This window comes from Mirounga angustirostris, unplaced genomic scaffold (assembly GCF_029215605.1).
Source record: "Mirounga angustirostris isolate CCGP_5_RB_7025 unplaced genomic scaffold, mMirAng1.0.hap1 SCAF_12, whole genome shotgun sequence".
In the NCBI taxonomy this organism is placed as follows: domain Eukaryota; kingdom Metazoa; phylum Chordata; class Mammalia; order Carnivora; family Phocidae; genus Mirounga; species Mirounga angustirostris.
In genome coordinates, this window is record NW_026991720.1 from 107,253,504 (window position 1) to 107,280,531 (window position 27,028).

The 27,028-nt window shown below is 38.8% G+C and overlaps 1 pseudogene across 1 annotated transcript in view; it reads left to right on the plus strand.

The window, feature by feature from the left end:
* LOC135362160 (alpha-mannosidase 2-like) overlaps nucleotides 1-27,028 on the plus strand; it is a 120,060-nt pseudogene that overhangs the window by 32,855 nt on the left and 60,177 nt on the right. Inside the window, exons 6-7 of the transcript XR_010406651.1 lie at nucleotides 16,957-17,084; nucleotides 25,656-25,829. The product of XR_010406651.1 is annotated as an alpha-mannosidase 2-like (transcript). The remainder of the gene's footprint in view (nucleotides 1-16,956; nucleotides 17,085-25,655; nucleotides 25,830-27,028) is intronic.

Here is a 27,028-nt window from a genome sequence, read left to right on the forward strand (position 1 = left end):
TATATGCTTTCTTTCTTAAAAAAGCTTTTTAATGTATGCTTCAGTGAAGATAACCTTCCCCTCCACTTCCCCGCTCAGACATTTTTAGGATTTTAAAAATTTTATCCATGAAATTCTAAATTTTGACCGTGTATCTAGGTATAACTTATTATTAAACTTTCCATCTGTCAATTCAAACATATCTTCGGCTTATGTGTTCTGCCCTTACTATATACTGTTTTTATTTTCTCTGGGGATTAAATTTTCTAGTTATTGAGTCTCACTTTTCCACATGCATTTTTGATTTCTTTGTTATATTTACTGTGTTTGGGAGATTTTTCTTAAGGGTTTTAAAGATTTTCTTAAAGATTTTTCTTAAGGGTTCTTTTTTTCCCCCACTTCAGATTCAGTTCTTTGAGGGTATGAAACATGTTCTTTTCTGGCTTTGGTTTTAACTGTTTTTGTTTGCTTGTTTGTTTTTTACCCCTCAGTTCTGCATTCTTTATATGGTACCCTGTAAGTCCAAGTATTTTTGTCCTTTTTATTCATCCTTGAACAATAACAGATGTATATACACCTAGAATTTGTCCCAAAACAGAGAGTGTAACTGGCCTCAATTCCTTCCTGTTCTAACTAAATACTTTGTTTCCTTGTTGTGGGTGTTAGTTCATATTGACTGGCCAGCGTCCATTCCCCCTGGTTTCCTTTTGGGAAATGGCCTCTCACACATGTCAGATCCTCCATCTTCCTGCCTCAGGTCAGACTGGCCAGCTATGACCTGAGCTCGGCTAATCAGTGTATTACTGCCCAGCATTCTGAGTCATTAGAAAGTGAAACGAGGGTGGACAAAAGGAAGCAAGGGAGGCAGACGTAGAGGGAAGGTTGCAGGTCATCCCTCACAGCCCTGGTGCGTTCATAAGACTCTTCCTGTCCTGGGACATGGTCCCTGTGATCCCTGTAGCATGTCCTCTCATTTTCTTCCAGCCCTTCGTTAAGCTTGGACTTGTAGTCCTCAGTTTTGTGTGTCCAGGAGAGTCTCCCAGTGCATTTCCTCTCTGGAGTCGGCAGGTGTTGTTGGCAAACAAGAAAGCTAGCTGATCTATTCCCCCTCAGATCCTTTGTTGGAGAGCTGGATTCTGAAAGATTGCATGAGCATCAGGGACCCAGCAGCTGGGGAATATGTCCCTGTCATGAAAAGGAGTGGCCGAGGGGAAGAGAGTAGCTGTGGCTGTGGGAAGATGGGGAGATTTATGAAGTGTTTGTTCTCTGCTGGGTGAAGCTGCGGAGGCCAGGATTAGCTTTCTCCATTCAGCTTTCTCTTTTGTGACGTGTAAGCCAAGTAAGAGCTTTGGCCTGTCTGAAGGTCCTGCTTCACAAGAGTATAGGAGACTAGAGTCCAGCTACCTCCGAAGGAAAGTGGGCTTGCAGCCTGCTGCTTTTCGTAAGGTGAGGCCATGCTTGTTTCCTCCCAGGATGGCTGCATTAGGGAGCTACCCTCTGCAGCAGTAGGGACCTTGGGGTTGAGAGGCTTCTCTGTAGGATGAGCTCTCAAAGAGCCCTCAGGTTGAAGTATGGAGATAGTGATTAGTGTCTGTCCCAAGATACAGCTTTGCTTCAGTCCTTGGCCCTCCAAATTAGGGGCTGTTGCCCAAATCTCTCAGAGTCCTTTCTCTTTATGATTTGAGACTCCATGTTGATTCTTCTTGTAGGATGATGGCAAGTTAGTACTTGAATTATTTTAGTTTCATCTATGTAGTATCTGTCAGAACCACCACCAATTTTATAGCATGAGGATAGTCCCCTTCTCCTTATTCTAGCTGGGTGCATATCTCTCTCTCTTTTTCTGCTCTGTTGGCCATTTTACTTACGTTGAGCTGTATGAAATTGCCGGTATTTCACCATTTTTGATGTACAAAAATAGCAATTTCATGGGATTCAACCTAAGATTAAGGATAGAAAATGGTAAGATGTGGTAAGGAGTGGGAATACAAATGAGAATCTAATGCTCAATTCATTGTCTTAAACTTCTTTTGACAGATGCTATTTTGGCAGTGGGAAATATTCTGGAATATAGGCCTGATCTTGATGATACCATTTTGCTTGAAGAAAATATTGTTTTTGTTTGTTTGTTCTTTTTGTTTTGTTTTGTTTTAAGATTTTATATTTATTTGAGGGAGAGATAGAGCACAAATGGAGGGGCAGAGGGAGAGGGACAAGCAGACCCCTCTGCTGAGTGGGGAGCCTGACAAGCTCAATCCCAGAACCCTGAGATCATGACCTGAACCAAAGTCAGACGCTTAACTGATTGAGCCACCTAGGAGTCCCAAAGAAAACATTGTTTTTTATAGCAAAGTTAAGGCAAATGAGTTTTGTTTCTGGTCAAGCTTTGTCAGAGTTTTCTCCCTTCTTGGCATCATCATACACTTTTATTCACTTATTACATTTATCTGTGGAATTAGGGTCATAGCATTTTTTCCCCTACTTACTTAAACATAACATTCTTAGTATTTCTTGCCTAAATGTATGTTTTGGGGAAAAATTAATAGATGTACAGGTGTGCTTTCAGTATTTAAAATTCTGAGCTTGTACTAAGTGGTGTTAACTGATAGAATTTTTTTGACTGCTAGTATAATGCTTATGCAGTGGCTTATTTTTTCCTTTTTGAAGATGAGTCTATGGATTCTATGTCTGTACCTAAATTTGCAAGCTATCTATTGCAGAACAGAACCTGTTAATTCCAGCAGAGTTCCATGTAAGCTTTTATTGTCCCTGAAGAATACCAATTGATTGTGGGAACTTAACAGAAACATAACTCAAATGATCCCCATAATCTATTCTAGCAGTGACTTGTTTGATTCTCACCCCCTGTGGCAGCAGTCTTCAGCTCTATAAGCTTTTAAAAATGAGAATCTAGTTAACTAAAGGGAGATCCATGCAAACAACATCTAGCCTTTTGTGTGTGTGTGTGTGTGTGTGTGTGTGATTCAAAGTAATTTAATCAATTATAGTCATGGTGCCTACTTGTAACACATATCCAGTGGATTTAAAAGAAACTTCCTCCCATTAAATAATCAACACATTTTCTGTCTAGGCTTGTTTTATTTTTGAAAATGACTAGGATGTTAACATTCTTTTTACTTTTTAGGCTTCATATTTGAATATTCTTCAGCTAAATGCAGTTAAATACTGCATGATGTTTATAATACATCAAAATGTGAATCCTTATTCAGAATCAAGCAGCTGAAACATTAACCTTAGCATTTCTTTTGACTAGCACCCAGCATATTACATACTTATTTTTTTCCCTCTGGGCACTGAGACACTGAAACAGTTTTTACGGTGCATGTGCTCTTGCTGTTGAGACTGGTGTTCAGTGAAGAAGCTTAATGAGTTGTTGGAACCTAGAACAGTTTGTGTTCACCGAAGTCTTGACCAGCTTCTGTGTGGACATTTTGGTATGAAATAAGGCTTCATATGTGTGTGGGGAGGAAAGGTATCATCAGTGAATGGTTATTGAAGTGATGGTTAATGAAAATATTTTATCTTCAACACATTGCTGGGTTTCATTGCTTTGCCAAGAATGCACAATCTTTTTTTTTTTTTTTTTTTTTTAAGATTATTTGTTTGAGAGAGAGCGCATGCATGAGAGAGAGAGCACTAGCTGGAAGGGGGAAGGGGCAGAAGGAGAGGGAGAAGCAGGCTCCCCGTTGAGCAGGGAGCCCAATGTGGGACTTGATCCCAGGACCCCAGGATCATGACTGAGCTGAAGGCAGATGTTTAACAGACTGAGCCACTCAGGTGCCCCAAGAATGGAAAATTTCTAATCTGTCATTCTCTTACATCTTTTTTCCTAGGTTTATATTTAAGTGAACCTTGTACCCTATTTTCTTAACTATCTGTTTGCTTATTGAAATCAGAGAAATGGGGGCACCTGGGTGGCTCAGTTCGTTAAGCGGCTGCCTTCGGCTCAGGTCATGATCCTGGAGTCCCGGGATCGAGCCCCGCATCCGGCTCCCTGCTCAGTGGAGAGCCTGCTTCTCCCTCTCCCTCTGCCTGCCACTCTGCCTACTTGTGCTCTCTCTCTATCCCTCTGTCAAATAAATAAATAAAATCTTTAAAAAAAAAAAGAAATCAGAGAAATGGTTGAGATCACTTTCTTAAATAATACAAATCCAAACTTATTGATGTGCATTTCAGGTTTCACTATAAAAATGTACTTTTAAAGTTCTCATACAGGTTAATTTATTATACATTTTATACAGGTCAAATTTTATGGTACTTGACCGAAGGCTGCTGTGAAATTTGCAGAGCAATAAGAAGTTACAGTGTGGGGCGCCTGGGTGGCTCAGTTGGTTAAGCGACTGCCTTCGGCTCAGGTCATGATCCCAGGGTCCTGGGATCGAGTCCGCATCGGGCTCCCTGCTCTGCAGGGAGCCTGCTTCTCCCTCTCCCACTCCCCCTGCTTGTGTTCCCTCTCTCGCTGTGTCTCTCTCTGTCAAATAAATAAATAAAATCTTTAAAAAAAAAAAAAAAAAAAAAAAAAAGAAGTTACAGTGTGTCTTGTGATGTTCAGAGCAAATTGCAGATTTGGACTGAGTTTAGAGGCTAAAGATACATAGCATTTAATCAAAGGAATCAAAGCAATTCGCCGGTGTCTAAAATAATCTCAGTTCTCATAGTTGAAGCAGCAGCATATGTGTATTTGAAGAAGTACGTATTTCATCCCACTTCCTCCACTCCCAGTTTATTTCCAATGAGGCAGCTTTGTGCAGCTTCCACCCCTCAGCCACTCCGGCTGCTGGCTTCTGTCTACCTCACGGATACTGGCACAAGCCACGAGGGGCTTCTCAGCTGCTCCATCCACTGGATGTTGGCGCCGTCCCCCTGAAGGCTTTCTTTGCAGCGTCAACACTGACCACTTCACTGTCCTTGAAATTCTTTCTTTCTTGTCTTCTCTGACCCAGAGCTGTTTGTCTCCTGTTTCTCTTCCTGCCTTGCTGAGCATGCCTTTTTCATCCCCTCAGTTTCCTCCTCTGCTCACTTCCTCCATGTCCCTTTCTCACCTGTGGGGTCGTACCCCTTGCTTCTCCTCTTCATCCTGCAGGCTCATCCACACTGTTATTTTAATTACTAGGTGTTTGGGCTGCTTCCAGATCTAGAGTGCCAACCTCAACTTCTTTTTTCCCTATTTAATGACAATAGTAACAACTAACACTTCCTGAGTGCTTAACGTATACCAGGCATGTTGTAAGCACTTACATGTATTTATCCAGTCAGTCCTATAGCTTTCTTAGGAGTTAAGATGAGTTGAGTTTCTTTATGAGGAAACTGAGGCAGGGGTGTAAAGGAACGCACCTAAGATTCTCCAGCTAGTGAATAGGTCATGAAGACCAGAGCGAGGCAGCCTGGCCCCAGAATCAGTGCTGTTAAGTATTGTGTGCTCTGCCTTTTCCATCTGCCATTCAGGCCAAATCCAGTCAGTCCCCTAAGCCTTGTCACTTACTCCTCTTTAGTATTTCTGTGCTCTGGACCCCAGTTCCAGGCCCATTACTCTGTGTTTCCTGCTATTATGAAAACCTCCAGCTGGTCTTCCTGTGTCTAGCTCTGTCTCTTCCAGGTGTCCTCCATTTCTCCCACAGAGTTAGGTTTCTAATGTATCATTCTGTCCATGTCACTTCTTGACTTTAAAACACTTCAGTGATGCTTCAGTGTCAAAAGGTACAGACCCATCTCTTGTCTGGCACACACTGGCTCTTGCTCTGATTCCTCCCTACTTGTCCATCCTTCCCTCTGATCACTTCCTGCCTCACAGTCTGTTCTTAGCCCTGCTGAGCTGCGTGGGTGTCCTCAGACACATGTTATTTCTTGTTTAGGAATTTGCCCATGAGTTGAGGTTAGAATTTTTTTTTCCTTTTGTGCAATGGATAATCTCAGTCTTATTCATTTTTCAAGACTCAGCTGAAATATTACCTTATTTCTGAAGCCTTCCCTTATTTACTCCATCATTCATTCAACAAATACTGTGCTAGACTCCGGGGATACAGGAGATGAGGAAGACAGACCTGATAGTAGCAAAAGAAACAGTCAACAAAACCAAAAGACAACCAACAGAATGGGAAAAGATATTTGCAAATGACATATCAGATAAAGGGCTAGTATCCAAAATGTATAAAGAACTTATCAAACTCAACACCCAAAGAACAAATGATCCAGTCAAGAAATGGGCAGAAGACATGAACAGACATTTTTCCAAAGAAGAAATCCAGAAGGCCAACAGACACATGAAAAAATGCTCAACATTGCTTGGCAGCAGGGAAATCCAAATCAAAACCTCAATGAGATACCACCTCACACCAGTCAGAATGGCTAAAATTAACAAGTCAGGAAATGACAGATGTTGGCAGGGATGCGGAGAAAGGGGAACCCTCCTACACTGTTGGTGGGAATGCAAGCTGGTGCAGCCACTCTGGAAAACAGTATGGAGGTTCCTCAAAAAGTTGAAAATAGAGCTGCCTTATGACCCAGCAATTGCACTGTTGGGTATTTACCCCAAAGATACGAATGTAGGGATCCAAAGGGGTACGTGCACCCCAGTGTTTATAGCAGCAGTGTCCACAATAGCCAAACTGTGGCAAGAGCCAAGATGTCCATCGACAGATGAATGGATAAAGAAGTGGTGTATATATATACAATGGAATATTATGCAGCCATCAAAAGGAATGAGATCTTGCCATTCGCAATGACGTGGATGGAACTGGAGGGTATTATGCTAAGCGAAATAAGTCAATCAGAGAAAGAAAATTATATGATCTCACTGATATGAGGAATTCTTAATCTCAGGAAACAAACTGAGGGTTGCTGGAGTAGTGGGGGGTGGGAGGGATGGAGTGGCTGGGTGATAGACATTGGGGATATATGTGCTATGGTGAGTGCTGTGAATTGTGTAAGACTGTTGAATCACAGAGCTGTACCTCTAACAAATAATACATTGTATGTTTAAAAAAAAAAAAAAGCAGGAAGGGAAAAATGAAGGGGGGAAACCGTAGGGGGAGATGAACCATGAGAGACTATGGACTCTGAGAAACAAACTGAGGGTTCTAGAGGGGAGGGGGGTGGGGGGATGTGTTAGCCTGGTGATGGGTATTAAAGAGGGCACGTACTAAATGGAGCACCGGGTGTTACATGCAAACAATGAATCATGGAACACTACATCAAAAACTAATGATGTAATTTTGGTGATTAACATAACATAATAAAATAAAAAATAAAAATAAATAAAATAATAAAATAAGGGAAAAAAACTTAGTATCACAATAAAGTGTTTGCTTCTATGGAAGCAAGAAGGGTGTCTTGGGAGGCTTCCTGAAGCAGGTGGTATTCAGGCTGAAACCTGAAAGGGGTTATAATTAGCCAGTTACGTAGGGGGTGGGGAAGGAATTCCAGGTTATGAGAGCAGAATTGTGATTATGGGCCAGGGATTATTAGCAAGAGCTTGGCATGTTCAAACACCCAGAAGAAGTTTATGAGGCTTCAGCAGTGAGGAGGAAGGTGTGTGTGCTCGGGCTGGTTAATGTCTGGTCATCAAGGAGATGCAGATTATAACTACTACAAGATTCTATCCCAAACCCTTTAGAATAGCTACAATCAAAAAGCCTGACAACACCAAGAGTTGACAAGAATGTGCAGCAACTGGAACTCTCATATTGCTAGTGGGGATATAAAATGGGACAATTGCTTTCTGAAAAGCCACCAAAGTTTTCCAAAGTAACACATACATAATGAGACCTAGGAGCCCCCTGCTAGGAATTTACCTAAGAGAAATAAAAACATGCTCACAAAAAGACTTGTTTAGACATTTTCATGGTGATTTCACACTGGAAACAGTTCAAATGTCCATCAGCAAGATAATAGATGAAAAAAGGCATATTCGTGCAGTGGAATTACTGCTCAGCAGTGAAAAAGAATGAATTACTGAAATACATGGTAAGATGGATGAATCTAGTAAACGTGTTAAGCAAAAAAAGCCTGACAGAATAATAAATATTGTGTAATTTTACTTGATGAAGTCTAAGAGTAGCTAAACCTATCTATTATGATAGAAATGAAGTAAGAATGTCTTTCTCTTTTGGAGCAATTGAGGCGGGAGATAATTGGAAAGGGGCATGAAGGAACTCTCTGAGTTAATGGAAATAGTCCATATCTTGTTTTTGGTGGTGATTACAGGGGTATAAACACTTGTCAAGACTGATCAAACCAAACACACGTGTATTGTGTGTTGATATCTCAAAAGTCCTTTAAATACAGTACAGCCATAAACATGATGATAGGTCTGTTTATTAACATGGAAAGGTGTGCACTGGTATAGTATTAAGTAAAAGAAGTTGGTCAAAAACTGTGCCTACCATAACCCCTTATGCATTTATAGCAAGATAGTGAATAAATTTTTGAATTTTATTCTTTATTCTCATATATATTTTGATTCATTATGAATGAGCATTTTATTAATTTGTTTTGGAAAATGATAGAATGAAGTAATATTCACTATACAGTGAAATATTTAAAGACGATCCTCTCTTTTTTTGTTTTCTTTTTTCTTTTTTTTTTAAAGATTTTATTTATTTATTTGAGACAGATTTCATTCTTTTTTATGGCTAATATTCCATTATGTATATATATATATATATATATATATATATATATATATATATATGACGGCTTTATCCATTAGTCAATGGACATTTAGGGTCTTTCCATAATTTGGCTGTTGTTGATAATAGTGCTGTAAACTTTGGGGTACATGTATCCCTTTGAATTAGTATTTTTGTATCCTTTGGGTAAATGCCTAGTGCAGTGCTGGGTTGTAGGGTAGTCCTATTTTTAACTTTTTGAGGATACTCCATACTGTTATGCAAACTGCACCAGTTTGCATGAAGAATATCCTCTTATTAAAACTTAACAGAAATGGGGGTCCTTGGGTGGCTCAGTCAGTTAAGCATCTGCCTTCGCCTCGGGTCATGATCCCAGGGTCCTGGGCCCGTGTCAGGCTTCCTGCTCAGTGGGGAGTCTGCTTCTCCCTCTCCCTCTCCCTCTTCCCCTGCTCATGCTCTCTACCCCCCTTCTCTCTCTCTCGCTCACATCAATAAAATCTTAAAAAAAAAAAGATTAATTGAGCCATCTAATATTGGAAATATTCTTAAATAACATTTCATGATTATTTTATGCTATAGCTATGTTAGTTTTCAATGTTTAGGAGAAATCGGTATAATATTTATAGTTTAGAAAAAATTTTTCATTTAATTAATGTGTTAATGTAAGTCCCAAGTGTATAAAGGGTACACAGTGAAAGGTAAGAGATGAACCACTCTTGTCTCTTTGCCATCTAGTTCTTCCCACAGAATGCAGCTGCTGTGAACTCTATTACAGATATACAGGAAAACATATGTACATATACCTGTGTGCAAATACATGTTTATTATGCAAATGATAGCATGGCACGTACATTGTGCTGATCTTTTTCTGAATGAGTCTTTTTTTATTGTAAAATATTCATAACGTAAAACTTAGCATCTTACTGATTTTATTTGTACCATTTGATTGCATTAAGTACATTCACATTGCTGTGCAGTCATAACTATCATCTGTCTCTAGAACTTTTTCATGATCTCAAACTGTAACCGTACCTGTTACACAATAACTTGCCACTCACCTTCCCCGTCCTGCCTCTGGCATCACCATTCTACTTTCTGTTTCTGTAAGTTTGACTACTTTAGGTACCTCATATGAATGGAATAATACGTGTCTCGCTTTGATTTCACTTAGCACAAAGTCTTCAGGGTTCATTCATGCTGAAGCATGTATCAGAATTCCCTTCCTTTTTTAAGGCTGAATAATGATATTTTATTGCATGAATATACCACATTTTACTTATCCATTCATCCATCATTGGACATTTGGGTTGTTTCTATCTTTTGGCTATTGTGAATAATACTGCTGTGAACCTAGGTGTTCAAATATCTGTTCAAGTCCCAGCTTTTAATTCTTTTGTGTGTATATCCAGAAGTGGAATTGCTGGATATGTAGTAATTCTATGTTTGAATTTTTGCAGGACCCCTCATGTTTTCCACAGCAACTGTACCCCTTTACATTGCCACCCACAATGTTCAATAGCTCTGCATCCTTGACACCTATTTGCTGTGTTTTTTTTTTTAATCTAATTTCCATCCTAATGGATATTGTACCATGCTTTTCAATCTTAATATATCTTGGAGAACCTTTCAGGAAAGAAGAGCCCTTCTTTTTAAAGACAGTATAAAAATCTATTTTTTTGACTCTTCCCAGTGGGTGACCATGTAGTTTTATTTCTGGTCTTTTGTGAATGCATGGAATGTATCTTTATATTTAGTGTGTATAATGCTTCTGTTTATTTTTATACTTTATTTTTTGACTTAATTTGAATGAACATGTATAAAAGTGTATATGCATTTTACAATTTGATAGTTACTGCCAGAAATGTGTAACAATACCAATATCCATACATCTTTGACCTCATAGTATGTTACACAACTTTTTGATCTTTCCAATATGATAAATAAAAGTGACATCTTGAAGTTTTAATTTGCATTTCCTTATGAGTGAGGCTAAATTTCTTTTCATTTTTGGGAGGCCATCATTTCTGAAATATATGCTGCATATTCTTTGTTCACTTGTCTTTTGAGTTATTGGTATCCTTTTTAATAGGAACCCTGAGTGTTAAATGGTGAGGAAACTAGGTGTGACTCCTGCCCTCACAGAGCTTACAGTCTATGGAGGGAGAAAGACAGTAAACATATAGTGTGTAATTAAGTTTTGTGATAAATGTTATAAAAGGAAAGTTTTGGGCTTTATGACAGATAACTGTATAGGTGGCTGAGCTTTAGACGAGATGTGGTGGCTAGGAAAGGCTCCAGGTGGATCCACAAGAGCCGGTGAGGCAGGTGTTGGGAGGGAAAAGATGCCAGGCAGAGAGTGCGTGGACAGTGAAATGAAAGGAGTGTGGCTGGAATGAAGTGAGGAAGGAATGATGAGAGAACACATTTGCCATCTGTCCCTCACGTTCTAAATCTTTATATAATTTATTTTAGAAAGAGAGAATGTGTGAGCAGGGGGAGGGGCAGAAGAAGGGGGAGAGAGAGAGAATCTGTAGTAGACTCTGCACTGAGATCAGAGCCTGACCTGGGTCTCGATCTCGCCACCCTGAGATCATGACCTGAGCTGAAACCCAAGTCAGATGCTCAGCCAGCTGTGCCACCCAGGCGCCCCCTCGTGTACTATAGTTTTAAAGACAGACGTCAACAATATTCAGAAGTATACGATGAATATCCCCAATTAGTATTCTATGAGGGGTCTTAAAACAGGTTTTATTTTTGTTCTCATATATTAGGTACTTCCCATGAAAGGCGTATGAATCAGGCACATGATAAGCAAATGTTTTTAGGCTATTAATTGATTTGTTGGGAGCCTCCATCTTTTGAATTTTCCACGTAACTAAATTTTTATTTAAGAATGAATCCCTGTACATCATCTTATATTATTTCATATTTCCCCAGATGTGTGATTACAAATTCAATTCGTTTTCTCATGTGAAATTAATTTGTGGTTCTTTGAAGCTGGCTAAATGATGCATTTTCTACTACTAAGTTATCTGTAACCATTTCTGCATTAGGGAAAAAAGCTCTTTGAGTCTATCTTTCTATGTGTGACCAAGTTCCAAATGTGTGATGAGTCTACAGAGGGGAAAAAGTGACACTCAGAGAAAATGATTTACAGCTTCGTGTGGTCAGCAAGGACATTCTTAAGTGTAAATTCTGCATCTTAGGCAAATTGAGCTGTGACAGATATGCTAAGCCTAATTTTGATCGGTTATTTTGTTAAGCTTATTATACCAAATTCCTAGGCAATGAAATAGTAGAAACAGAAATGTGTATTGCTGTTACCAGTGGTTACAAGTCAGCCATTTGAAAAAGTGAAACAGGAGTGTTGTTAATGTTGAAGTTAATGCCTGGTTTCCTATTTTCTGTATGTCTATATTCTTCTCTTTCCCTCCCTTTCCCTGTCTTTTCACTTTTGTTTCTAGATCTCATGTTTATTAGGAAATACGAGGAAAAGTGTACATGCAAAAATTTTGCCAGAAGCCAGTCTCTTGGCAGAAACGATGAATAGATCCGATGGAGTGGGCATGTCTTTTTCGATTTTGTATTCCTCTGGGCCAGAGAAATAGCTCAGTTTTGCTTGTTGAGCACTAAGTCCATGGACATTGGAAGCACCTGTATTCTAAGTGACTTTTTCTGTAGCTGTAGGTACTTCCCATTGCTTGATTTAAAAAAAAAAAAAAATCAAAGTCTCAAATATACAGTTGCGGTCTGTCTTAATTTTATTTTCATCATGTTGCTAACAGTGGCAATTTATAAATATATAAATAATATATACTTAATATATAATATATATTTAATATATATTTATTTTATATATTATATATAAATAATATATATATAAATAAAAAAGCCACCTTTTTGTAGGCTACCATAGCCTTTCTATTATTGCTTATAAATATTTTTCTAAGTCTTTCCTGAGGTGGTGTTTCTGTAGACTGGCAGTTCTACTTTTTGTACTTGTTACTAAATGATGAAGATCATTGCTGTGTTTCTCAATCATCAGGTTAATGTTTTCCTCGTGTTTCTTTGGACCTTTTTTGTTTTTCTGTCATTCATGAGATACTTAACTGCATATATTCTAGAATACAGGCATATACATGGGAATTTTGTGCCCTTCTCTCTTCTGCAACTGCTGTGTGTGGGTTTCTGGTTTGGTTTGGTTTTGGTTTTGGGGAGTGTTTTTGCCTAACACAGTGAATATTTAATATAAGACCACACCTTCCTGCCTCTAGGAGTCTTCCAGTTTATCATCTGGTTTTCACCATTCTTATGTATAGACTAGGAAAACCAGGCAGTTCAGTGGAATAGGAGTACTCACCAACCTGATTGTTTGGCCAGGTGTCTAGTCATTGTTATATTGCTTCGTACTTCATATCATGTTTTTTTGTTGTTGTTTTTTTTTTCCGTTTGGTTTTTCTTCTGCTTGGTTAGAGACACTATCCTACGAAAAGCTAAAACCTGTGTCCTTTCTGGCCTGCGACTGTGACATTCATGCCTGTTGTGACCTATTCATATAGTTTTTCTTAAAAACCTATATGAGCATGCTCTTTCAAAGTATCAGTCTTTTGGCTTATATGACATAATAACTTGGCTTTCTTACAAGTTTGTTTTAAATCCCTCTGAGTGAAGCTTTTATAAATAAAACTATATCCCATTCTTTTCCAGTAATGTAATTTGCTATTTTAATCATATAAATATTTAAAAAATTTATTTCTCAGCTTTATATTCTGGCCCACCAATGTGTCCTTTTCTGAGTAAGTCGCAATTACATGGTAGCTTTTTAACTGTAAAAATGCCTTTTACCAAGTGGGAGCGTAGGTTGCACCTCATTACTGCTTTCTAGAATGTTTCAGGCTGTTTGCACAGATTTATTCTTTTTATCTTTCACATTTCTTATTGCCTCTATTTCCTTTTATATTTTCCTTCTGCTTGGTCCTTGACTCTCCTTTTGATTGTTTTCTCCTCACCTCCTAGCTTCTCTGTTTCCTCTTTGTTTTAGTCCCTCCAAGCTTAATTTTTCTATCAGCCTCTTTTCTTGAACTTTTCATCTTCGGTTAGCTCCTTTGGGGTGTCTCACCATCCTATCGGACAGCCTTATCCAAATTTATATTTATGATCCCAAAGTGACCTCCCTTCTCACCTCCACTGTGTGTGTCACACTACGGTGCCGTTAGACACCAGGAATTAACACCCAAGACATACGTGCTTCCGTCCTTTGTTCTATTGCCAGTCGTTGCCCAATTCCCATGGATGATTTTTCATGAGACACCTCCTTTCTCTCCTTCCTCTTCCATATTTCCTACCACTTTCATATTTTTTAAAAAGATTTTATTTATTTCTCTGAGAGAGAGAGAGCAAGCAAGCAAGCAGGAGCAATGGGAGAGGGGCAGAGGGAGAAGCAGACTCCCCTATGAGCAGGGAGCCCGACACGGTGCTTGATCCCAGGACCCTGAGGTCATGACCTGAGCCGAAGACGGACACTCATCTGACTGAGCCACCCGGGGGCCCCACCACTTTCATATTCTGGGTCGTACCACCTCACACCCAGATTGTTCAGACCCCTTTCCACCTGGCCCCTTTCTGTCCAGTTTATTTTGCATATGTCTGTGAGCTTCATCTAATCTAAAACTTTCTGTCAATACTGACTTTGAGCCGAGAGTCTCGTTCAGTCATTCATCATTTATCTCACAACTGTCAGAGTGCCCCTTACATGCCACACACACTTCTCAGTGCTGGGTGTGGATAAGTGAGCAAAACAGCAGGTGCTAGGGCGCCTGGGTGGCTCAGTTGGTTAAGCGACTGCCTTCGGCTCAGGTCATGATCCTGGAGTCCCTGGATCGAGTCCCACATCAGGCTCCCTGCTCGGCAGGGAGTCTGCTTCTCCCTCTGACCCTCCCCCCTCTCATGTGCTCTCTCTCATTCTCTCTCTCTCAAATAAATAAATAAAATCTTTAAAAACACACACACACACACACACACAAAAACAGCAGGTGCTAGTCCCTGCTCTCTGGGAGCTTACATTCTGCTCTCATGGTGGGTGGGGTTGAGGAGGGAGAGGGAGGAGACATACATGGAAACGGAACAAGGTAATTCTGGTTGGTGATAAATGCTGTCGTGTGAGAGTGTGGTAGTATGGTGGGAGAACTGATTTAGGTTGGGTGCTCAGGGAGATTTCTCTGGGCAGGTTTTATTTGGGCTGAGACATGAGGACACCTGGGACCAATCAGTTTGGGAAAAATAGGAGAGAAGAAAATAAGTAGGTAAAAAAGATCGTGGAAAACATTTTAATGCATGGGAGGCTTTTCATGCCTTCCCAAAATTGACAAGTCAGTCTTTAAGATAAGCATTGCATTCGAATAAGAACTCAATACTGATCACAGACATCTGGGGCATCATGGGGAGGAGGAAGGGATAGATTGTTTACAAATGGACCTGGGGAAATTAGTTAATGTATATAGTAGGTATGATTCTTTGCTCACTTAGCTGTTTCTTGGAGTCCATTCATGCCTGGGGATAGGGATCATGTAGCAAAATAAAACTGAGATGAGAAATTCCATCATTGGAGTGTTTTTTTTTTTTAATTTTAATTTTTAGACTTCTTAATATGTAATTTCTATTAACTGTTCAGAAGCAGCAAAGACTTTGTTTTGACCAATTTATTTCTGAAATTTTCCAAAAGATCTCTTTACTGGAGTGCTGAGATAAGGAGCCACGTTTCTATATTGATGGCCAGAGTTTAAATCCCAGATCTGTCCTGACGTCTCAGGCTTCCACGTACTGGTCATAAGACTTAAGAGCTGGGTCTGGGCCAAGGCCTCCAGAGTGTGGCTAAATCTGGCAATCACCAGAAAGATAAGAAAGAGAACTGACTGGAAGCAGTTTGACAGTAAGAATAGGATAAAATAGCCTTGGATTTAGTTGTGTTCTTAAAGAAATATGGGTTTTTTTGTTTTGTTTTGTTTTGTTTTGTTTTTGGAGATTCCCAGTTTGTATATTGTTAAGTTCTTGATTTGGGCCTCTGAGAATCTAAGGTTTGACTGGACATTTGGGTTTTTTTAGGCACTATAATGAGCCATCATAGTGTCCATGTGAAATTATGTTAGTTGGTGATTCCCATGGCAATACAGGATTAAATTAACATTTAAAAATTTTATACAAGGAATTATTCATTCATTTTTAAAATTTGTGTCCATTATCCACTCTCTCACTGGTTGTATGGTTATGCACATGTTTGAATAAATCAGATGTTGTGTTAATGTAGTGGATTCTGTTATAGGCTTTGTAGGAAAACGTTTATCTTCTATGCCTCTGGGCTGCTTTAACAAAATTTGGCTTGGTACTCGGCTGTTCAGGGTAGGTATCCGGTGATGTGTATCCTTATTAAAGCTGCTTTTCTTTCTGGAATTCTACACAATTTCTCAAGCCATCTTACTGCAGACTGACAAGTCTATGGCATTTAAGGTGTTTGCTTAAATTCTTGACCTCTATACTTCCTCAGGTACTTCTTCAAATTTTTAATAGTCTGCGATTTTGTTTTTTTTTTGGAGGAAGGGATCTTCTTGTAACAATTCAGTTGTTCCAGGGGTGGGGAATCTAGTTACCTTGTATGGCATTATGGCAAAGGAGTACCCAATGGACAGATAATGATAATGTTAGAGCTTTTCACTCAGTAATGTAAAATAAACTATATAGACACATTTTAACTGAATCTGGAGCAAAGTGCTTTAGGATGTTTTCTGTATTCCCAGAGGCATATGTTATTTACTGGCTTTACCTTTATTATTATTACTTTTGTGTAGTTTGCATGATTAACTTACCATTGTCAGAAGGACTAAAATGAATATTGATATTCAATATAGGTATATTGAAACAAATATCATGCTTAAAACGACAGCCCTCCAGTAAACATTCAGGACATACTGCAAGTAAAGCACCTTGCTAGGTGCTTTGTAAGATTCAGAAATAAATCAGATGTGTCTCCTGACATCAGGATCTTTGAAGTTGTCTGGGAGATTATAACCTTATGAAAAGGAACTTCCAAAGTGACCTGCAGAGGCTTTGCCTAGGAAGGAAGGGTCACATACACACGCTTCACTAAGGATGTTTTATCACCAGGGCCCCAAAGTTGAAATTTATTCCCTGGTTTAAAAAACTTTTTTAGTAACTCATGTAAGTAATGGTTATACTTGCTTAAGGGCTGTCCCTGATGTTTACGCTATTTTAAATCTTTTATTTGAACTTTTCTTGTATATGTTATTGTAAACTCCTATATTTATTTTCTCTCTAGTTTGCTACAGAATGGTCAGTTTGAAATTGTGACAGGTGGCTGGGTTATGCCTGATGAAGCTGCTCCACATTATTTTGCCTTAATTGACCAACTAATTGAAGGACATCAGTGGCTGGAAAAAAATCTAGGTATGTATTGACGTCTTTTTCCTTCATTTGGACTACTTTGGGCAATTAATTTTGGGGAACATGAGATGAGGCTCTATTTTATTTTTTTAAATAACTGATTTTCCCAGTATTTTTTTTATCCTTCATTAATTTATGATGTTTCCTCCATCATAAGCTAAGTTGCATAAATATAATGTGGTCACTTTTAGTGTCATCTACTTTGTAATCTATTATTTTGTGTACTGTTTTTATTAATTTTTAGAATAATTTTCTTCTAACAGTATCCCATTGGGATTTTAATTTTATATTAGTTAAGACTGTTGGTTAGAAGAGGCAAAAACCTAATTTACTTGCCAAAGAAAAAGAAGAACAAAAGGAAGGTATTAGTTTTGTCATTGAGAATTCAAGAGGTACGGTAGGTTCAGGTAAAGTTGGATTATATTGTTTGGACACTATCTCTTTTGTCTTTGCTTGCTTGCTTGCTTATTTATTTATTTATGAGAGAGATAGAGGGTGGGGGAGGGGCAGAGGGAAAGGGAAAGAGAGAATCTGAAGCAGTCCCCATGCCCAGCATGGAGCCCTACTCGGGGCTTGATCTCACAACCCTGAGATCATAACCTCAGCTGAAATCAAGAATCGGATGTTCAGTCGACTGAGCCACCCAGGCTCCACTTGGCTCTGCTTATTTTTGCATGGCCTTAGTCTTCTCCTGGTTCTCTTCACATGGTGAGTAAGAGGGCCATAGGCAACTAGGATTCTCATCTTCCCAGTCTAATCAGTAGAAGTTTTTCTTAATGTCTTACCTAATTGTCTCACTTTGGATTAAGTGCATAACTCTGAGCCAGTTTCTGTGGCCAGAGGTGTAGGGGCTGAAATCATCAAGCCCTAGTCAGTTTATTGGAAATGGTCATGCGGGAGAGGGGTTTGTGGAAGGCATGGTCCGCTCTACTGGAACCATGTGAATAGGTCCTCCATGGGAAAGAGGGATCTTGTTACCACAAGACATGGGGAAGAGGACACTGCCCTGATAAAACCAGGTGTTCACTACAACTGGTAAGAACATGGGACTCATTTAAATCTTTGCAGTACCTAGTATTTGCATCCTGCAATGTGGTATGTAATTCTTTTCAAATATTTCATATCTGAGTACAATTTTGTAGCATTTAGGAAATCCAGGTCCCCAGACACCAGCCAAGGGCAAACCTTCCAAGCAAGACCTTTCTAAAGATAGCACTTTCAGACCTCCTGTGTTATCTCTTTTTTGTGTACAGGTGTGATATCTGCAGCTTATTCTAATAACAACAACAATCACACCAATGATATGGCAAAAGAAAAAGTAAAGCAAATATGTTAATAATTGGTAAATCTGGTGGAGGAGTTTATGGGAGTTCTTCATATTTTTCTTAAACCTTTTCTTTTAAGTTTGAATTATTCCAAAATATAAAGAAAGAATGAATGGGGATGGCAAGGATTTTATCTCTAACACAGAAAAAAATTTTAAATAGGAAAAAAATAGAAATGCCAAGAAGGAAGTCCAATAAAAAACATCTATCCTTACCACACAGATACTGTGGAATTGTTTCACTGTGTTTAAACTGTGTAAAAACAATGTAGTTTATGCTAATCACAGATGCTACTGTGATCATGTATTGAGTTCTTTTCCTTCTGGAAGTCCAGAATCTTAATATGTACTGCTAGGCTGAGGATGCCTCCATGACCAGCCCCCAACAAATACCCTGAACACTGAGTCTCTTCAGGAGCTTCCTTGTTTGATAGCATTTCACTTTTGTCACAGTTGTTTCAGTTGTCACAACATGGAGGGATTGAACCCATCCTTTGTGACTCCATAGGGAAAGGACTGTTAGAAGCTTGTGCTTGGTTTCCCGTGGACACTGTGCCCCCTGTGCCTTTTCCCTTTGTGGATTTTGCATTGTGTCCTTTCACTGTAATAAGTCATAGCTGTGAGTATGACCATATGCCGAGTCCTGTACATTTTCTTAACAGCTCACTAAATGGGGGACCCCTAGCAGACTTAGGGACCCCCTACACAGTGCCACTTTTCTTAAATAATTATGTTCTAAACCAGGAATATTTCTTTTATAAACTTCAGTTTGGGGATTTTTTTCTTTATGTTTAGCTTTTATTGACATATAAGTTCTATGCAGTGCAACATGCAAATCTTAACTATAGAGTTCAAGTTTTGGCAAATATATATACCCAGTTAAGCCACTTTTTCATCACCCCCGAAAGTTCCCTCATCCTCCTCAACTCTCCTGCAGCCAACTGCTCTCTGATTTCTATCACTGTAGATTATTTTTGCCTGTTTCAGAACTTCGTATATATGGACTGACTCCTTTGGATCCATCAGTTTTTGCTCAGCATAAATTTTCTTCTTAAAATTGTGTTGTCTCCAATATCATAAAATTTATCCACCTAAAGTATACAACTCAGTAGTTTTTAGTCTGTTCACAGAGTTGTGCAACCGTTGCCACCCTCTATTAGAACATTTTCAACATCCCCAAAAGAAATCTCTTACCCATTAATAGTCACACTCCTTTCTTGACTCCACCCTTCCCTGCCCCAGGCCCATACCACCACAAATCTACTTTTTTTTTTTTTTTTAAGATGTATTCATGTATTTTAGAGACAGGAGAGAGTGTGGGGGGGGGGGCAGAGGAAGGGCAGAGAGAGAGAGAGAATCCAAGTAAGACTCCCCACTGAGTACAGAGCCTGACATGGGGCTCAATCTCAGGACCCTAAAATCATGACCTGAGCCTAAATAAGAGTTGGACGCTTAACCGACTAATCACCCAGGAGCCCTCTCACCTGCTTTTTGTGTGGATGGATTTGCCTCTTCTGGACATTTTACATACACCGAATCATACAATATGGCCTTTGTAACTGGCTTCTTTTACTTGGCACGATGTTTTCAAGTTCATTCATGTTGTAGCATGTATCAGTGCTTCATTCCTTTTTATAGCTGAATAATACTATTTTGTTTGGAAAGACCACAGTTGTTTCTCCTTTTTTCAGTTGCTAGACATTTAGAGTGTTCCCCTTTTTGGCTACTGTGAATAATGCTGCTATACACACTTGTGTAAGGTTTTGTTTGTTTGTTTGTTTTTTGTTTTTTTTCCCCAGCAAATATATTTTTTTAATTTAAATTCAATTAGTTAACATATAGTGTATTATTAGTTTCAGGGGTAGAATTTAGTGATTCATCACTTGCATATAACACCCAGTTCTCATTACATCAAGTGCCCTCCTTAATGACCACTGTCCAATTACCCCATCCCCCTACCCCACACTAGCGTAAGTTTTCGTGAGGACATATGTTTTCATTTCTTCTGAGTTTATACCTAGGAATGGAATTGCTGGGTCATATGGTAGCTCTGTGTTTAGCATTTTGAGGAGCTGCCTAATTGTTTTCCATAATGGCTGCACCATTTTACATTCCCCCCCAGCAATGTATGAGATTTCTAATTCCTCTACATGTGCAACATTTGTTATTGTCTTTTTTATTTTAGCCATGCTAGTGTGTATGAAATGGTCCCTCATTGTGGCTTTGACTTGCATTTCCCTAAAGACTAATGATGTTAAACGTTTTTTCATGTGTGTATTGGCTATTTATATATCTTCTTTGGAGAAATGTCTGTTCAAATTATTTGGCTATTTTTACATTTGGGTTCTTTGTCTTTTTATTGTTGACTTGTAAGAGTTCTTTGTATATTCTTGACGCTAGTTTCTTGTCAGACAATGATTTGCCAATACTTTTTTCCATTCTGTGGGTTGTTTTTCAGTTTCATGAAGGTGTCCTCTGATGCAGAAAAGCTTTGATTTTGATGAAGTCCATTTTAGTTTTTCTTTTGTCACTTGTGTTTTGATGTCACAGCTAAGAAACCATTGTCTCACCTAAGGTCATAGGATTTACTTTGTGGTTTTTACCTAGGAACTTTATGGTTTTTAGCTCTTACATTTAGATAATGGACACATTTGAGAAATGGAATATCTTTTTGTAGCTTTGGCTGCATTTTGTAAATTCATGTTCTGTTTTGTTTTTTAAGCAATTTAGAACAACAGCATGTTGTTTTGGATACTTTATATTTGGTCATGGAATGCTTTTTAAATTGTTCTGTTTTTTGTTAATTTCTGCTTTTGTGACCTCTGTTATGCAAATATGATCATTATAAACCTTTTGAAGTTTGAGTTATTAAGATTATCTTTTGCCCAAAATATCATAAACTTTTTGAAGTTTGAGTTACCAACATTGTCTTTTGCCCAAAATACCTGTTTTTCTATCTGTTCCCTGACTTTTCTTAAGCTTTAATATTAAATGTACTTGGAATAATCCAGTGACTAATTATATTATTCATATTACTTCTATTCTAATTTTTAAGTCTGTTAGGTTTGTCAAAAATTGAGGGGTGTATTTTATTCTTTTTAATGACCATTTCTTGTCATTTTTCCTAACAATTTTTACTTTATTATGTATTTGGTAATCTTGCTTGATGGCACAAAATCTTTTTCATGATCTTTCCTGGTATCATTGGCAAACATACCCTTTATAAAACTTTGGCGCTTTTTTATGCTGCGCTTTTACCTAAATTTGCCCCTTACCCCTTTTAAAACAGTACTTACCATACCAAGGAAAACCCTAGTGGGATACTGGGGTCCTTTCTAGGTCTCTGCCTAGCTCTCACCTCCTTTCATGTCAGAGTTTTAAAAAATATGGTTTACATTCTTCCTTTTCTGTATCATCACCTCCCAGGGACTCTTAAGTCCACTGCAGCTAGGTTGCTGCTCCTGTGGATCATGTGAGTTTGATAGGGAAAACATCCCTAACGTTGCTAAAATCTGACATCACTGTAGAATTTGATGGTGATTTTTACTCTCACTTGTAAGCTAATTCCGCCCTTGTTATTTGGGACATTGCAATCCTTTATTATTTTATAACTTAATTTTGATATAATTTCAAACTTATAAAAAGCTGCATGACAGCTGGGAAGGGCTCTTTCATATGTCCTGTACTTAGATTCATAATGCATGTTTTTCTGAACTATTTGACAGTAAGTTGGAGGCATCTTCTTTCTTTATCTTCCAATACTTCATTGTGTGTTTTCTAAGAAAATAAGGACATTTTCTTCTTAATCTCAGGAAACAAACTGAGGGTTGCTGGAGTGGTAGGGGGTGGGAGGGATGGGGTGGCTGGGTGATAGACTTTGGGGAGGGTATGTGCTATGGTGAGTGCTGTGAATTGTGTAAGACTGTTGAATCACAGACCTGTACCTCTGAAACAAATAATACATTATATGTCAAAATAAAAGAAGATAGCAGGAAGGGAAAAATGAAGGGGGGGAAATGGAGGGGGAGACGAACCAGGAGAGACTATGGACTCTGAGAAACAAACTGAGGGTTCTAGAGGGGAGGGGGTGGGGGGATGGGTTAGCCTGGTGATGGGTATTAAAGAGGGCACGTATTGAATGGAGCACTGGGTGTTATATGCAAACAATGAATGATGGAACACTACATCAAAAACTGATGATATAATGTATGGTGATTAACATAACAAAATTAAAAAAAGTTAAATTTAAAAAAAAGGACATTTTCTTATATAACCAGAAGAAAGTTATCAAATCCAGAATGTTAGCAGTGATATAATACTGTAATCAAATTCATAGGCTATATTCAAATTCTCAATAGCATTTTTTTTTTTTTTAATAAAAGGTGCTTTTTTTTTTTTCCCTTTAAGTCCAGGATCCAACCATGCTCATGTGTTGCATTTAGTTATCACATCTCTTCAGTCTCCTTTAATCTGGAACAGCTAGCTCCTCAGCCTTTTTAAAAAATTTCTTGACCTTGATATTTTTGAGGAGTGAAGGACTTTGTTGTAGGAAGTCCTTTTATTTGAGTATGTCCATTTCCTCACGATTAGCTTCAGGTTGTTTTTCCTTCCTTCCCTCCCTCCTTCTTTCCCTCCTTCCCGCTTTCCTTCCTTCCCTCCCTTCTTCCCTCCTTCCTAACCTAAACCAATCTACTTTTTTTTCTTTTTAAAGATTTTATTTATTTGTCAGAGAGATAGAGAGCACAAGCAGGGGGAGTGGCAGGGAGAGGGAGAAGCAGGCTCCCCGCTGAGCAGGGAGCCTGATGTGGGACTCGATCCCAGGATCCTGGGATCATGACCTGAGCTGAAGGCAGTCGCTTAAGGACTGAGCCACCCAGGTGCCCCTAAACCAATCTCCTTCTTTTGCTCGAATATCACTGCAGTGATGTTCTGTTGGCCTCAGTGCATCCTGTCAGGAGGCACATGATGTCTCCCTGTTCTAATACTGGTGCTGCTAGCCTTGGTCAGTTGCTTAATTTGGGTCTCTTAAGTTTCTTTGCTGTACTGTTACATCTTTCTTCTTTAATTAATAACTTATTTGTGGGGGACACATTGAGATTAGCTAAATATCCTGTTCCTCATCAAACTTGCCTGTTGTACTTTTAGGATCCATTGATGGTTTTCTAATTCTGTCATTCCTTCTATAATTATTAGTTGGCATTCTACTGAAAGGAATATACCTTTCCTTTTTGTTTTCCTTTATTTCCTATTTCTTTTTTTATTTTCTTTTTATTTAGGGCTCATGGATCTCGTGGCTTCTTATTTTATTCAATGGGTTATAACCCAGTACTATCATTGTTTATTTTGATGCCCCAATTGTCACACATTTGGATAGTGGAAGCCCCTACAGGCTATCTCCTGAGTTATTTTAATATGTTCCGATGATTCTTTGACCATTTCTTTACTTTATGCTGTAAGTATATGTTCCAGGCTTATTTTGTATTTTCCCAGCCACCGTCCTGGGATGAGCCATTTCTTTAAGGTTATTTTTAATAGAGCATAGTGTTTAGAAGTCATCATCTAGAAGCTAAGGTGTGCTCATTGGTCCTGAGGTGTTACTGTATCTAGGCCCTCCTGGGGCAGAGCTAGAAAATGGGTGTGGGTGTGGGTGTGTGTTACAAAACTGTAAGTTAGTGCTGATACCTCCTATTTCAAGTCAGGGTTCTAAAGTACATTCTGCTCTCCCACATTTACATATTTGGTAGTTCCTTAACAGTGTGAACCCTGGCTCCCTGGTCTTAATTTGCTCAACCTTAGAATACATGAAAAATAGTTCCAGAATTGTTAAACCATACCACCACAAAAAACCAAAAATACTAAATTGAGTGTGATTAAGTGAAACAACTGACAGCACAGAAATATGAGCTAAATTGGGTGGCTCAGTCAGTTAAGCATCTGCCTTTGGCCCAGGGTCCTGTGTTCAAGTTCTGCATCAGGCTCCCTGCTCAGCAGGGAGTCTTGCTTCACCCTTTACCCCTCCCCCCTGCTTGTGATCTCTCCCTCTCTCTCTCTCTCAAATAAATAAAATATTTTTAAAAAAGGTTTCTTTACAGTTTTTAGAGGTGAATTACATATGTGAAAAGCAAAAATATGTGGTCAGTTCTTTGAGTTTTGACACATATTCTTGGTCCTCTGAGAGTTCTGACTTTTTCTCCTCAGTCTCCTTTGCTGGCTTCCCAGCTCTGTGTTCATCTTCAAGATTGTTCCACAGAGTTCTTCCCTCCCCTCCATATTCTGATACTCTGTGTTACACCTATTTGCATGATATTCTGTGCAGTCAGGACCAAGATAAACTCATTTTTGTAATCCTAGAACCTCTCATAGTCTAGGTATATGGAAGTGCTAACCAGGTGTTTGAAAAAAATGCGCATAGTAATACTACGTCTATAGATTTCTATAGGTTGCATGTACAAGTTTGCTTTTGAGTATCCTGAATAAATAAAAGATCAGATTTGTATAATGCCAGATGACTAGTCTTCTTTCACTAATTCCAGTCTTTACATTTATTATGTTTTTTTTCACATTGTACCCTATGTGAAATTGAGCTATATCTTTAGTCAATGGCTCTTAACAGTTGCTGTTAGTCAGTTGTGGAAAATTCCATTAATCCTTTCTGGGTAGAGAGAAAGTACCAGCATTATATTATATTACAATTTTATTATATTTCACTAAGATTTAACGAAATACGGTGCAGTTATTTTGGTCACTTCTGCTACTGTATAAAAAGATGATTTGAAGCTATTGTGAGGTATGACAGACAGCCTGAAAATTCCTTAACATTGGGATTGAGGAGTCCAGGTTGAAATAAGTTAGCTTACTTTTCCTTATTACATAGCAAGTTGCTGGGTTATCCACCTCAAAGGAAAACAAGACTGTGAGGTCTTAGAAGGATGGGGGCTAGGTCCTGTTTGTTTCTCTAGCTCCACTAAATGGCAGGAGATTTCTAGTGTCTATGAGATGGCAGAGTGCTGATTTCAGTGCCGGTTGATTAACCTCTAGTGCGATTCCTCTGCCTGGGAAGAAGACATGGCAGGGGCAGCATCCTCCCGTCTGGGAGCCCTGCTGGGAACGTATGCTCAAGGGGAATGCTGGGCAGATGCCTTGTCCTCAGACCCAGAATACCATAGAACTCTGATGGCTCTGAATGGATTGTGACTTCTTTTCGTTTCATTATCAGTTAAAAAAATAACACTTATTTTCTTTATCGACAGGAGTGAAACCTCGGTCCGGTTGGTCTATTGATCCTTTTGGACATTCACCAACAATGGCTTATCTCCTCAAACGCGCCGGATTTTCTCACATGCTTATTCAGAGAGTTCATTATGCAGTTAAAAAACATTTTGCATTGCATAAAACGCTGGAATTTTTTTGGAGACAGAATTGGGGTACGTAGGGTGTGATGAAAGTGGAAGATCTCACTTGACCTAGATGTTATTTCATAAGGGTTATGAACTCCTCCTGTTACGGGCTTTATTCAGAGTGTCAGTCTTGAAAATTAGGTTGCTTCAAGATATACGTTCTTACGATTTTTTTCCCAGTGTATTGGTATTAAGATTCTCTTAAGCAGTGGTGAGGATATTTATCTATAGAACACCGTGGATTCTTTTTTATGCCTAAAGGAAGTAAATAAATGTAAGGAATTAGTCTTTTGCAAATAATGCTTTTACATGCTTCTGTTTTGAAAAGGACTTGTTTTATCACAAAGTTGAACATGTGTGAGAACTTATATCCAGTCTTTTATTTCACATTCAGCCTGTGTTTCCTCCTTCTGTCTTTCCTGTCTCTGCATCTAGTAAGAATTGCCTTTTAAACCATTAATCCTGTCCTCCTGAACAGCCCTCCTATTACCTGTCCTGCTTGTTTTCACGCTGTATTCTGTGGGTGCACAGGTGTTCCCAAGGTCATACTTCTACAGCTCTTTGCTGAGGGGTGGGAAGGAGACAAGATTTAGGCTTCTTGAGAGGTTTTTGCCTTTCCCAACCCCCATTTAATTCAGAATACCTTATTATTTCTTTTTCTTTATTGAGTTCTTTATTCTGGGCCATGCATTGTACTGTATGCTTTATATCTGCTCTCTCACTAGATCTTTATCCTTTATCTTCTCTTCTCTCATTATCCCTTTTAAATGGTGAAGAAATGGATGCTTAGAGCTGTGAAGCCTTTTGCCAAAGTCGTACAGGTAGTAGGTACAGAGGCGAGATCTGAATCCAGCTTTGTGTAGTTCAGAAGACCAGGCTTTTAAGCCCCTGCCATTCACTGCTTTCCCGGTACTGGGCTTTCAGTAAGATTTCATCCACAAAAAGGGTTTCGTTGCTAAAACAATGTTCAGAAATTACTGCATTGCATCATACTTGTTTTCCTGTGTAAGTTAGATCCCCCCTTAAGTGTTTTCAAAAAATCGTTTGTAAATCTAGACAGTAACTTCCTGATACGTACTGCTGTTTTTTCAATAAGGAAAGAAATTAACTATATAATTTTTTATTCTGGAAATTAAAACCTGTAGGGAAAACGAGAACTTGTAGGGGGTTATATCCTGTATAGTTTGATCAAATGCAAAGAGCATATTAATTAAAAAAAAGGGATT